This window comes from Desmodus rotundus, chromosome 3, assembly GCF_022682495.2.
Source record: "Desmodus rotundus isolate HL8 chromosome 3, HLdesRot8A.1, whole genome shotgun sequence".
NCBI lineage: Eukaryota > Metazoa > Chordata > Mammalia > Chiroptera > Phyllostomidae > Desmodus > Desmodus rotundus.
In genome coordinates, this window is record NC_071389.1 from 163,862,973 (window position 1) to 163,876,723 (window position 13,751).

The 13,751-nt window shown below is 41.5% G+C and overlaps 1 pseudogene; it reads right to left on the reverse strand.

The window, feature by feature from the left end:
* Positions 1-11,702: 11,702 nt before the first annotated feature.
* Positions 11,703-12,904, reverse strand: LOC112318241 (UV excision repair protein RAD23 homolog B pseudogene; annotated as a pseudogene).
* Between the last annotated feature and the right edge of the window lie 847 nt (positions 12,905-13,751).

A 13,751-nucleotide genomic window follows, 5' to 3' on the forward strand; every position in this document is an offset into this window, starting at 1 on the left:
GGGTGGAGTCTCAGCTTCCAATATACTTGGACTCTAGTTCCTGGGAAACACATTCCTCTTCTGGATGCCGGGACCTCTAAATCCACTAACCCCCAAGAATTGCAGATAAGAAGCGAGACATCCTTCACTAGGTGTTTTTGAGTGGAATAGTGACAGTCACTCCCACTTTAACCTTTTAACTCCCAGATTTGCCCATCATAGTTGTAGAAGAGATGAACCTGATATACCATACATAGCTGGATTGTCAAAACAGACTCACATGAACTGTAGGTCTGACCAACACCAAATTTTACCACTGGTTCAATTGATAAATGCGGGATACAGACACAAATGTAGCATTTGTTCCTGGAAAAGCTAAATCTGTCAGGCATTTCCTTATTTTGCCGTTCTCCCACGCTGGGGATGCATTTTGGCTTTGGAGTAACAGGTGAGCACTTAACAATATATTCTCAGAGAAAATCATGTGACAGATAGAAAGGTCTGCATGACTGACCCTTACCACACAGCCAGCTGTGTCCACCCATCCATAAAACCCAGATTTATTTTTTTAAGATTTTATTTATTTATTTTATTGATTGATTTTAGAGAGAGCAAAACATCAACTTGTTGTTCCACTTCTTTATGCTTTCATTGGTTGACTCTTGTATGTGCCCCGATCAGGGATCGAACCTGCAACCTTGGTGTATCGGGACGACGCTCTAACCAACTGAGCTACCTGGTGAGGGCTATAAACCCCAGATTTATTTACAGTAGGAAATCTAGACAGACAAGGTATGTTTTGCTAAAAAAATATATTTAAATATAAAGATTTAGCAAATTTCTTTCTTTCTTTTGGGATTTTATTTATTTGTTTTTAGAGAGAGGGTAGGGAGAGAGAGAGGGAGAGAAACATCGACTTGTTGCTTCTTGCACACCCCCAGCTGGGGACCTGGCCCACAACCCAGGTTCGTGATCTGGCCAGGAATTGAACCAGAGACCTTCCAGTTCATAGGCTGACACTCAATCCAATGGGCCACACCAGCCAGGCTAAAAAAATTTTTTAAATAAGGAATTTTCTATATATTTCCACTGTAAACATACCAATGACATTAATATAAATGACATTAGCATGTTTACAGGCAGTATGGTTAATGTCAATCATTTCTTTCATGTCCCTAGTAAAGAGGAAATTAGTCACAGACCTGCTCTTAACTCATTCCTTCACAGAAACATTTTTTAGCTGCTGGTTTAAGGTATATGCTGCATCGTGTGGGATGGCGTCCCAGCTGCTTCTGGGCGATGGGACATAGATTAAGACAGGTGAATATTGTGGGCATGAGCACAATTCTTTCGCTGCAAGGTGAATCCTCTGGGTGGAGTCTGTGTGTGGCTGCCATACGCACACACTGACAGAAGTAGCTTTAGCAGGGCAAATAAAATCATATCTGAAATGTATGTCTATCCCTATGTGGACAAGCCCCTCTGTCTCCATGACGGCAGGGACTCAGTGTAATCAATCTGCCACAGGGTTGGCTGACTTCCCAGGGAATGGTACCACATTTGGGCTCATTACAGGCTTGTGCTGTCCTTAGTGGTGGTACTCACAGCCTCAGCCAGTGAAGGGAAGATGACGTCGTTGGAGCCATCTGTATTAGTTTGCTAGCGCTGCCAACAGAATACCACAGACTGGGTGGCTTAAAACACAGACATTTATTTCTCACAGTTCTAAAGGCTAGACGTCCAAGATCAAGATCTTTGGCAAGTTTGATTTCTCCTGAGGCGTCCCTCCTTCGCTTGCATATGGCTACATTGTCGCTGTGTCCTCACGGAGCCTTTTCTCTGTGTCACATCCCTAGGATCTCTGTGTGTGACTTAATCTTCTCTTCTTATAAGATGGCAAGTCATACTGGATGAGGGCCACCCCAACATCCTCATTTTAACTTAATTCTCTCTTTTAAGGGCCCATCTCCAAATATAGTCACATTCTGAAAGTACAGTGGTTAGGGCTTCAACATGGTGGAACACTATTCAGTCTATTACACTCTGCCATCTGGACACCCAAAATTCATGTCTGTCTCATATGCAAAATACATTCACCCCAATTCCAGTGGCACAAAAGTCTCAGCCCATTTCAGTGTCTACTTGATTACTGAGCCTTCTCCCTCAGAGCAGATGCCCTCTGGTGGCACTTACATGGACCAGTAATATCTTCACACTGTACCCATTCTGAGAAGTCCGTCCTCAAGTATCTCCCCCTTATCCTCTGTTCATCTTCTAATTCTCTCCTTATCAAGTCTCTGTGTAACTAGTGAACCATTAGCCACTACCCATGAGTCCATTTAGGTACACATGTCAGGTTACTTCTCTTTCCATATGAAGGACACAACCAAATAGATCTTCCAGACTTCTGCCCTTGGGAGGTATCCCTCAACCACTCTCAGAGTTACCTTCAAGTGGGGCTTCAGAGTAGTGGCCTCCTTTTTTTCCGAGTGTCAGGCCAGCATTTTTTCTACCCTGGGCATAGAAAACTCCATGTAAAGCCTCGTGACGTGAAGAGAAAGCAGCAAAATAAAACGTGCATTTACTCAGAAGCTCTAACTCACTCATTTTTGCAGTTTGGTGGTGCCTCTTGAACTTACATGGACCCAGTGTTATACATGCCATAATACTGCCATTCAATAATAAAATGCTGCGGTACCCAGGTAAGGTGCTAATCTGACCATCATAACAGTTCATGATTAGCAGATTGGGTGAACTAAATACCTGGATGTTCCACAGCCAGGAGCTCAGTCTCTACTGGGTCCCAGAAACAAGTAAGAAGCTACTTAAATGGAGCATAGTTGTCAGAAGAAGAAGATATGGCCTTCTTCCAAAACTCCGAGAGTCTCTGATATAACTCTTCTATCGAGGCTTCCAGGTTGAATTCAGCCTGTCTCCCACAAACACTTCCAACACCATTGGGACTGCTGCAACCTGCACAAGTGACAGGGACATTTGCACTACCTCAGACTTGCTAAGAAACTTCTAACTCTGGGCTTTACTCAAAATTAGAAGTCACGTGTTACCTGGTACATGGGAAGGAACAGCCCCTCTAAAGGGATCCTATTTCTCCCTGGGGGACAATGCAAATGCAGCAACTTCTTCATTTTAGAAGGGATATCCCAACATGTCCTTAGACCACTAGACCCCTAGAAATCCACCGAAGAGGCAGGTCTTGAGTTGTGTGGGGTTTACTTACCATTCTCTGGCAACATTGTGTCTATACCATAAAAAAGTCAATCTTCTAGAGATGGAGCAGGGTGGAGAAGAACAAAGAATGTAAATGGAGCAGGGAAAGAGAGACATGGCCCGGGTGTAAGGTGTAAGGTTTATTGCTGTTCCTAACACGTGAGGGCAACGTGTTTCTGATTATATTTGCTAAAAGTAATTGGAGAGAGAGAGAGAGCGAGAGAGAAAGATTATTTTCTAGGTCATTAGTTCATACCAAGGTCATTAGTTCATGGCAGAGGCCATGTTGATATTTGCTCCATAAATATACCACATCCAGAATTGCAGCTGTGACTGGCTTCACTCACTGATTAAATTTCTGGTAATCTACAGTCATTCCCTGAAACACACACGGCTTTTGCACCAGCCAGAGACGTAAGTGGGATTGTGGTAGGAATCAATACTCTGCATCTTTCAAGTTTATGGTGGTAGCACAAATCTTTCGAACTTGCCCAGTTCCCTGGGAAGCAGAATTACTTTTGGAACACAATGCTGGTGGGCTGGAGAGAGAGTTTCAAAAGCTTCCACTCAAACCTTCTTACTGTAATAGCCCTCACTACATCAATTGAAGAGCAGTTATGAAATATTCCTTTTCTCACCACACATCCTGAGACTAAAGAAGTAACCATAGAACGGCCCCGTCAGGCCACTGGACCTGCTGTGAACCTGACTCTGGTAAAGGTTCTGTTTACCACCTGACCTCCGCGAGGTCCAACTCTGACTGGTAGGCTATGGTGGATTTGTTTATTTGCTTTTGTTTGGTTTTGCTTTATCTTATTTTATTTTGTGTCTCTTGGGACGAGCTTCAGTTCAAAGCCAATATTAAGCAATGCCAAAAAATATTTACCTTTTCCCAATTTACGGTCACATTGGTAAGTGGCCTGCCTTGTCTCTGGGAAAAGTTTTACTGAGGATTCACGAAACACTCCTGTGGCCATCACATTCCAGGCTCCTTCGCAGCTCCATGTCTGTGAACTAGTTTAGTTCTAGAAACTGCATTAGAGACTGTGAATTCCAGCTACAGCGATTTATGTTAGGTTTCTGCCCACCAGACCTGGAATCCTTGTCTGAATATGCCAAGACACACATTGGTAGACTGCTCTTGTGTTTTCAGTTTCTAAGGTCTTGTGACCAATTAGGCATTGCCACATATCTCTAATTTACAGGCCACACATTCTAATTACTATTTCATCCCTGTGGGTTATTCTGGTAATTGTACTCACCTTGTCACTGAGGTCTAAGGATTGCTGTGCCTCTTCCACTCCTGGATCCCTTTATTTATTCCATTCGAGATGAGAGACCTCAATTTCTTAGCAACATCCTTCAGTGTCATCTCTAGCCGTTCTGTCAAAGAATAGCCTCCTCAGAGTTTTAAAAGGATGCTGATGCCCGCCTTCCTAGTGCTTCTGTAATGTGTTGGCATAGAGATTGTTCTCCAGGCTCTCCTAGGAAGGTGTGTGGTTCAGATTCATGCTACCATGCTTGAATGTTGTTTCTCTGTCTTTAGATTCCTTCTTCTGTGCCAAGTCAGGAAAGTTCAGTCGTCTCAAATTGATGGGCAATGAATTGGGCTCAATATTCAATTAGCCAACTTAGGAGAATATTCATGCTTCAGTCAACACACTAAATTCTGATTCCCAAGGAGGTGCATCCAACTGATAACTTCAACTACATGTGTGCTTACCTTTCAAACCAGTGAATCCCATTTCTAGAAATTTACCCTGGAGATACGCCTTCAACATTATAAAAATACATAAGTCCAGGGTTATTGCAGGTTTGATTGTAATTTTGAAACACTGGAAACTACCTAAAGACCTATACTTAGGAGACTGAATAATAATGGCACATCCACATTCACACAATGGAGGACTATGAAGCTATACAAAAAAATATGAGGGTGCTCTTTATAAACCAATGTGAGTGATTTCCAGAATGTGTACTTGTACAATAGGTCAGTGGAAAAAAGTTCAAAGAATATCTATAGTATGCTCTCCTTGATGTAAGAAAGAAGGGTGTGTAAGAAAATACACATGTACATGCTCCTCGGGCAAAAGAAACACAGGAAGAATATACCAGACTCCGAACAGACTGGTTACAGGGAATGAATGGAAATGGGGAAGAAATCAGTGGGGAGAATGAGATCATGGTAGCGGGACTAGGAAGAAGTAAGGGAGTTCAGAGAGTAGGGGAGCCACACAGTCTTCATTCGAATCTTAGGTTCCAGCGTTCACTACGAGCAATGCATCTGAAACGCTGCTCAACTGATGCTACTCATTAATAAATGTATTCCTAAATATTACAGTCTTTGTCAGCTATTGTGACTAAACTATTTCCCATTTCAATTTCTGGATGTTTGCTTCAAAATTGTAAAAACACTTGATTTTTTAAATCTTTTGTATACTTATCTTAAATGCAACTATCATATCAATAGTTTCATTGGTTCTAGTAGCTAATTTTTACTTGAGTCTTTGGCATTTCTAATCATAAATCTTAGAATCAGCTAAAGGGACTATTTTCTCTTTTCCAATATATATGCTCATTATTTCACTTTTTAAAGTCTTACTGAATTTACGCGAAGATTTAGATACTAAAAGTTATAGTGATGGATAGCATCCCTATCTAGTTCCAGATTTTAACATTTCACTATTTAAAAAAAGAAGAAGATGGAAATAATATATAGGAAACTACTGATAAATTTCATCATACTAAATTTAAAATTCTATTCAGTAAAAGATTCATAAAGAAAGTGAAAATACAAGCTACAAACTGAAAGAAGAAATTTGGCACACATATCTCCCTGACGAGGGATTAGAAGGATTAGAAACTGTAAATAACTTCTAGAGATAAGTGAGAAATACCAAACAACCCGTGAGAAAAATGGGGAAAATGTGTTGGGGAGGCTCAGACTTCATGGGAAAGTAAACTGCAGGATAGTGACCAGGAAACATGTGATGGAAACTGTTCATGGCAAACCGCACCAGATGTTAGACCTTGGTCCTTGAGCTTTGCAAGAAACTCAGAGCTAAGAACTCAAATATAAGCAAAAGTTTATTTAGAAAGCCACAGTGGTAGAAGAAGTGGGCCAGCTGGGCTGCGTCCCTCATCTTAAGACTTAAAGAGTTTTTTTTTTTCTTTAAAGGTGGGGATTTCAAGGGAGGTCTCAGGAGAGGATCTCAATAGAATATGTATCAGCTTTTCCAGGTGTGTCTTTCTCATCAGATTTTCCAGGTAGTCTCTACTGATTTGCAAAAGCTATGTAGAGAGTCATTAGTCATTGCAGCTCGCTCTGACTGGTTTTGCTGCTTTTCTGGGCCTGGAGCTGAAACATGATTAAGGCCTAGATGTTATCTCTAGTTTGACCAAAACTACTTCTCTGTGGTCAATAGAACTGAGGTTTTATTCCTAAGGTTATTTGAAGTGAGTCAGAACATCATTGTCCTAGGGCTTAATGCTTAGGGGTGTGGTCGTGCAAGGGCTTGTATGGGAGGCATTTGATGCTATTCTTCAGCCCCTCTGTTCTTCCTCGAAGGGGGTCTCCTGCATGACCAGTGATATTCTAGGGGAGGAAAGGTTACCCTGGGGATGAGGTCCCACACTACAATACTTGTTTTCCCTGTTGCTAGATACCCAGGTCTTTTGCCCTGACGACCTGGCCTGGCCTGTTGTTCCTACTCTGCTCCTGTCTCTCTAACTGCCTGCTATGTCAAAACTAATGGAAGAAAGGGTTATTCTAGTCAGGGTTCTTTAAGCAAACTCTTCTCAGTGCCGGCTCTCCATCTTTTTTGATAAGAGTTACTCTCCTCTTCCAGGTACAGGAGAAGGGGTAACACCTTCACAAAGGGAAATTTATGCCAAGTTTTTCAGCAGTAAAGGGGAGGGTGGAAAACTGTTCCTGCATCTGTTGACTTTCAATTGTTTTTAGCTCAAAGTAATTCTTATTTTAAAGTGGCATGTTTTGGAGTGGCATATCCTGATCATCTTGAAAGGCACATGCAGACATCTTACAATGAACCAATAAAAAATGTAAATAAGCACAATCTAAATAGTAATATAATTTTATACCAAGCATTGTAAAAAAAAAAAAGAAGAAGAAGAAGAAGAGTAAGTGCTGGCAAGGATGTGGAGCAATAAGCAATCTTATGTACTGCTAACAGGAATTTAAGTCTGTACATTTATGTCAGAAACTAATCTGGCATCAAAGGGAACCAAAGTTTTGCCACGCTGAGGCTGCATTTTTGGGATATTGATTTTAAGTCGGTTATTAAGAAACAAGACTCAGAAAGACCCTTTCTGCCTAAGAGATTCAGATGGAAAGACCTACTCCAGGAAGGAAAATTTAGGATGTTCACCTTAGACTAATTGGAATTAAATATGGTAAATAAGAGGGCTCAGGCAAGCACCTGTTAGCTAGATACCTATTATGCCCCATTGTTCCCTCCCTAGTAAGTATATGCCTGCCCTGCGTGTTCCAGCTCTTCCTTAATTACTTGTAAATCAGCCCATTCTCACTTCTGAAACCTAATTCCCCTTTCCCCATCCCCACCCCCAACACACCTTTCTTCTTTGTTCAAAAATGCCATTAAAAGGTCTGTCCAGAAGGTATCCAGCCATGTACTATGAAACATAGAGACATTTATTGAAGAAAATACAAGATACAAGAAACAATGTACATAGGGCAATGACACCTCCGTCCCCTTCAAAGTAGGCACCTTGGGACCTCACACAGTTCTCCCAGTTGTTATCAGCTGCTCCGTTGTATTTTCCTGAATCTCACTGATGGTCTGAAATCTCTTTCCTTTCAAAGGTGACTTTAGTTTTGGGAAAAGCCAGAAGTCACAGGGCACCAAATCTGGGCTCCAGAGGGACTGAGTCACCTTAGTGATTTGATGCTTCCCCAAAAAACTCTGCGCCCAACACAACATGCATGAGTGGGCACGTTGTAGTGATTTGATGAAGCTGCCAATCACCAGTTACCAATAGCTGTGGTCTTCTGAATCACCCGTATGGTTTCTGTGGATGATTCAAGCTTAATGCAAAATTTGATACAGATTCATTGCTCTACTCACTCAGTCTTTTTGAATTTGATGTCCACACAGTACACGTACTCACTCAATGACATCTACCTCCTCCACTGACTAGTACCATGAAGTCGTCATTATTCACAAATGCACATTCTAATCTTCTCCTCTTGACTGCCAGGTTACATCAATGTCACATAAACCGCTTTTGTTATATTTACAATGCATGGGATTTTTCCAGACAGACCTTGTCATATACCCAATGTTGCCCCACTGTCTTTGAATTTTCATGCTTTTGTGAATGCCCCATGCACATGTATTAAAATTTGATTTTTTCCTCTTAATCTGTCTCATGTTAATTTGATTAGCCCAGATAGAGGAACTTAGAAGGTGGGAGGAAAAGTATTAATTATTTTTTAGCCCCAACAGCATCATCTGGAAAAGCTGAAATGGATGTGCACTGTCACTCAGCAATTCCACTTTCTGGGCATGTGCCCTGGAGAAATTCTTGCAACTGGGCACAAGAAAGCGCACAAGAATGTTCATAGCCAGATTGTGTATAACAACAGGACACTGGAAACTCTCATATCCTTAAGTAGGAAAGACAAAGTCTGATAATAATGCAATAAAATACTGACCATAGTGAAAATAAACTACAGCTACATGCGTTAAAAATCAATACTTTTTAAAAACATAATGTTGTTTGGAAAAGATCGATCTGTTCCAAAATATGCAGGGGTGGGCAAAAGTAGGCTTACAGTTGTAAGTACCTAAAAGAGTTTGTTCTTGTATTATTATTTATTAATTATTGTACCATTTATTTGTATTACAACTGTAAACCTACCTTTGTCTACCCCTGTATATACTATTCTACTTTTATTAATTTGTAAATCTATAAATAAAACTGTGTGTTTTAAGGATACATAAAATTTGGTTAAACTATGAATAAAGTCGAAACAATAAAGAAAATCAAACTCAGGATGGAAGTACTTTCAGGCAGGATAGACTTGCATAAAGAAGGTGCCCACTGTCTTTCAAAACTGAATATTTCTTAAACTGGGTGGTGGGTGCATTAGTGTTCATTTGATTGTTTCTCCCTGTAGCACTGGTTCTTAAACTCAGAGGCACACTGAAATCCCAAGGGAGCTTGTAAAAAATAGTGATGCTATTTTTCCCACCTCAAAGATTCTGTTTAATTGGTATGGATCTGGCAAATATACTAAATGGAAACCCTAAGTGACCAAAATGTGTCACTTTGAAGATAATTTGCCTCATTCCTGATATTTTAATTTTTTTATTTAAAAAATACTCTTAGACTTACCACAAAATGTGCAAAAATACTAGAGTTCCCTTATATCTTTTACTCAACTACTTCTAATGTTAACATCTTATATGCTATAGCATAATTATCAAATCCTGAGAATTAACATTGATACAATGCTATAAACTATTCTACAATACATATTCAAAATAGCACTTGTTCTTCCACTGGTGTCCAGGATCCAATTCAGGATCCCACATTTTACTTAGCTGTCATGTCTTCTTGTTCTTTTTTCCTTTCTATTAAGATTTTTCTTTTAGCCCTGGCCAGCATGGCTCAGTTGATAGGAGCATCATCCCATACACCAAAAGGTCATGGGTTTGATCTCCAGTTGGGGCGTGTATGGGAGGCTAGCAATTGATGTTTCTCTTTCGCATCAATGTTTCTCTTTCTCTCTAAAATCAATACACATAATAAAAAATGCAAATAAAAGATTTTTCTTTTAATATGCCATGAGATATCTTGATTGTATATTTTCCAAAGTACTTTTCCAACCACATCTCCCAACCCTTCCAAAAGATTTCATCAGTCTTTCCAATGCGATAAAACATGCTAGATTATAGTTCTGCCCACCTTCTCTGTTTGGAAGCAATAAATCCTAATGACTTCCATCGTCATACATTTTTACCTAATATGGGAAAACATTTACAAATATCAGAAGCCAGTTTTAAAATATTTGCATTAATTTTGAACTGAATGAGCATTTTGTGGGTTCTAAAAAAGGCAGCAGCTTGAACTCACGACCTGCTGACAAACACGTTTCTGCTGAGGGGAGGGGAGAGAGGGAGAGTGAAGGCTGCACTTCTCCAGAGGCCCCAAAGTGCTCATTTCAGAGAGGGACACGTGGGAAGCAAAAATGCAATGATGGTTTTAAGACTTTTACTGCAATATAACAGTAAACAGTAATTAAGACACCAACCAATTTTCCCCAAAACAAACCCCAAAAAATATAAACAGGAAAATAACTCTGCCTATACCGTACAGCTTCTCACATCATGTTAGAAAGGGTCTCACATTCAGTGATCAAGAGATTTTAAAATAGCAGTATTTTCATTTTAAGAGAAAGTTTCCCTTCTTCCCTCCCGCCACCAAGTATTTAACATGAAATAACGGCATTATTTCTTGTGACATTGGTTTCTTGACATTAATTTTATACTTATTTGTAGCAGCAACAATAACCATCAATAATTTGGCATTTTCTGTTTATAGTTGATCCAATTTTTTTTTCAATTTTATAATGCCATTATCTAGTGTTCCCATGAAATAGAAACAGTAGATTCTACATGACAAAGGTTCTTTCTGAAACCAATGTTAAGTCAAAGAAATATAAAGCATGGCATTACACTGAATTTCTGGGTCCAGTACACTAAAAAGGGTGAAACCCGGGAAGTTACCTGCTGTTTTATACAAGAGATAAAGACCTGCACAAGCTGATTTTTGGTTGTATATTTTACACACTGCGTGATTTGCAGCATCTGCTAACTGAAGCAGACACGCACTGTATTCCTCACTGCCCTATATCCTAGATTCCTCCCTCCTCACCCCCAAGAATCTACTACGTCACACCAGGTGTTGTGGATATTAGCCCAAGTCATCCCAGACAACCCAGGTGGAGAGGGAGAGGTTATCTCTCACGTGAGGCTTGGCCTTCTTCCTCCTTTTCTTTTTCTTTCTTAACAGATTTTATTTATTTATTTTTAGAGAGGGAGAGAAAGATCAATGTGCAATTGGTTGCCTCTCACACGCTCCCTACTGGGGACCCAGTCTGCAACCCAGACATGCGCCCTGCCTGGAAATCAAACCAGTGACCTTTGGGTTTGCAGGCTGGTGTTCAACCCACTGAGCCACACCAGCCAGAACCTTCTTCCTCCTTTTCATTTGTCTTCTCAGCTCAGCCACCTGCTCCAGCCCCGGGCATGCTGGCTGTCGCCCCTGGGCCCTTTCTCTTTTCTCCTCTTGTACTCCGCGATCTGCTGATTGAGCACTCATGACGGATCCCACACAGACTGGAGCGCGTCTGGGGCCTCAAGGTCCCTGAAGTCACCTTGTGTCAGGTCTTCTTTTCCATCTGGGGACCAGTGGGTGTGAAGAGTGAAACTGAAAAAAAAAAGTCCCTTTCAATCTTCAAAGTTTCACTCTAGAAGAAATTTGGCAGCCAATTTCTCATTCTTCTCACAAGCAAAAATATGCTCGTATCACAAGTCCTTCAGAAAATCCTAAGGCCTTTATCCTTTCTGTAGCTTCTTTTCCCTGAGGCATTACTTGAATGTGGTTCGTAAGACCACCTCCAATTTCTGCAGTTCCTCTGCTCCATCTCCTCCCCCTCCTCCTGGACCACCAGCTTCTTGAACTGGCTTATTTAACATCTGAATAAAATCCTCCTGGTGTTGGCTACTATGCTACAGTAATGGAGGATTCTCTCAACCTATCGTAGCAATGCTGGAAGCAGGGAAGGATTCTATGGAGTAATTTGTCTGATGAAACTTTGAAACTTTGGCTGATTCAGTAAAAATCCAAGGGGATGGCCTCCAGAATTGGTTGTTGTAGTCATTGCTGTCTTAGTTCCTGCAGGTGCAGCCTCTGAAAACTGAGCTCTGGTACTAGCTGCTGGAGGGGGTCAACCACAGCCTGACTTCTCTGTCTTCCAGGATTCCTATTCAATGATGCTTCACTGCCCTGTCAGGGTTGTTGAAACTGGCTCCCAGGGCTGTAACTACTTGCTCTCCTTCAAAGCCCATTGATGTGATCAAAGTTACTATATTATCCTAAGACTGACTGCACTTGTTGCATCTTCAAAAAGGTTTGACAGGAGAAGAACCTCCTAATGTACTGCCAGTTGATGCCAGGCTGGTAGGCACTGGTGTTTCTGGAGCTTTTCTGCAGGGCTCTCCTGTTTTGTTGCTCTAGCAGGTGCAGGTTCAGAAGATGCTGTCAGCGATGCTGGTGTGATGGATGCAGGGTGTGGGAGTGGGAGCCAAAGCAGTGGAGGGGGTTGGGACCTGAGTCGCAGTCACTGCTGTGGAGGAACAACTGTGGTCGTGGTAGCAGGACTGGACTGCTGAGTGGTTGATGTTGTTGTCTCACTGCTTTTGGTTTCATCACCATAACAACCACAAAGTTTTTCTCATCAGTTTTATCTTCTTTTAGAGCAGCATCATCATTGAGGATTTTACCTGCATAAGTTAGTTTTTGACCCACTACAAGAAAGGCATCTTTCCCCTTTTCAGATGCGCTCTCCTTTTCCTGTGCTCTCATCCTTTTCCTCTAGGTCACTCTCGATCTTCAATGTCTGCTGCTGCTGGATTGTCTTCAGGGTGACCGGCAAGGTGTCTCCGCCCAGCACTGCTGGGCCTGCTCCGGTTGCGGACCTCTGGGGACTATCTGTGGCTTTGGAGAGCCCCATGGTTGTCTGCACCCCTATAACTCGGTTAGAAGGAGGTGGGGATGGGGGTATGTCACACCCTCCACCCCAGCAGTGGCCCGGGGCTGTGTTGGCCCTTCCTCACGTCCCCATCCATGGCTGCCTCTTCTTTGAGCTCAGGCCACCTTATTTCTAGCTGTCACCTCTTCTTAATCTGTTCTAATCTGCGACAGTTCCTCAATCTTTCTTTGTCTTTCATAATCTTAATACAGTACTTTTGAGGAGTTCGGATTAGTTATTTTGTAGAGTGTTGCTCAATTTGGTGTATCTGATAGTTTCTCATAATTAGATTGAAGTATGCATTCTTGTCAAGAATACCAAAGAAGTTATGTTATGCCCTTCTTGGCCATTATATAAGGAACTACATTCTGTCAGATGTCTCATCACTGGTTATGTTAAGTCTGATTGATAGGGGACTTAAGAGCTGAAAGATTTTAGTTTAAGGTAAATAGTTATAAGCCTAGTAAATAATGCATATGTTAAAGTTTTTGTTTCAGAAACTACAGATAAGGCCCATCCTGGCTCCTGGGAAAACAGCTGACCTCCTGGGGCACTGCTAAAGATTACCGCCTGGGGACAAGTGGAGGCATCCAGGCCATTGTGTCCCAGGGAGAGACACAACCACCCATCCCTGGGAACAGATAACTCCCCAGGACAAGAATGCTTCAGTCTCTTTCACCTAATTCTCCTTGAATTTCAAAACCCCTCACTGCACCTTGTTTATTCCCTTTTATTAAAAGTCTGG